Consider the following 1,426-nt stretch of genomic DNA (forward strand, 5'->3'; position numbering starts at 1 on the left):
AAGGGAGAGAGGGAATCCCCAACAGGCTCCACTGTGCTGTCAGTACACAGCCAGATCAATCTCACTACTGTGAGATCATGACCCGAGCTGAAATCAAGAGTTGGATGCTCAACTAATTGAGCCACCAAGGCACCCCCTGGCTTTTCTACTTTGCAGGAGTCCAAATGCTTGGCTGTGGCTTTGGAGTTTACCCCTAAATAATACCTGTATTAACCAAGATGGTTAACCTTTTTTAACCACAAGAAATGATGCAAGAAAACCAGACCAAATGAATTCTAGGGTAGCTTCCGAAAGTGTATCTTTCTGCCCACCTTATGTCCATACTCCTTCCACTTCCCATGAATGCTACAAATAAATAAATAAATAAGAGAATGTTATTTGTCTTTTTGTAATATTTTTCATTACATAGGATTATTAGTTTTATCAATGATTTCATCTACTTTTCATTCCAATATTGAAAATAATTATGATGACAAGGAAAGCATTTAGTCTCCTGGATTAGCAAACCTTGATAAAAATTCTATCACTTCTTAGGTTTATGGCCTTGGAAGATAAAATTAATATAATTGGCACTTCGTTTTCTTAGAAGTTGTGATAATTAGCAATAATAGTAATATTGTGGTAAGAATTAAGTAAGAATAAATGTGAAATCCTTACCATGAAACAGGTGTTACAGAAATGATGGTGACGTTAAAAACAATAATGATAATATCTTAGTATAATTAAATCCCTCAGCGATGTTTAGAATATGATGCTATTCATATGAACTTCATGTGTACAAAACAACTGGAAGATATCTATTGGGCAAAGTGGTATTTACTGGAAAAATTGCCTTTAGAACTCAATGATTGTGTGTTTAAGCAATCACTCTATTGTGTGTGTTTAAGCAACTGTCAAAACTTTGAGATGATAGCTTATAATTCTTCCTCTCTGCCCATGTGGTAAATAGACTTCTAATTCTACCTTATTCATTGGGAAATAGAAGGAGATATTGCGAATAAGGATTTAGGAATTTCCACCTGCCTCAAAGGAGTAAACAAGTATCAGGTACAACTGAAGGAACTATTTTGGGTGGGCCTGGACAGGGAGCTTCCCTTCCTGAGAGAGGAGGGGAGAATGAGATGTTAGCGTTGGCAGAGACTGTGTACATTTGATGCCTAAACTGACAGTACTTAGGTGAACAACATGTCCTGGCTCTGCAGTCCAAAGAAATAACCTGTCAAATCCCTCGACTGAATTTATACAACCTCCATATGGCCAAAAGGAAAACATACTGACAGAGTCAGAAAATGCATCTGCATTTTCAAGCATCCTGTTCAGCAAGTGTCATATAACTGGAGGGAACCAGCACATTGCACAGCTGACTTCTGGAGTGATGTTTCTGATTAAAATGGTCATGTAACTGACCACTGGAAAGAGTAAGTCC

Source organism: Hyaena hyaena, unplaced genomic scaffold (assembly GCF_003009895.1).
Source record: "Hyaena hyaena isolate Hyena2069 unplaced genomic scaffold, ASM300989v1 scaffold_1110, whole genome shotgun sequence".
Classification (NCBI taxonomy): Eukaryota; Metazoa; Chordata; class Mammalia; order Carnivora; family Hyaenidae; genus Hyaena; species Hyaena hyaena.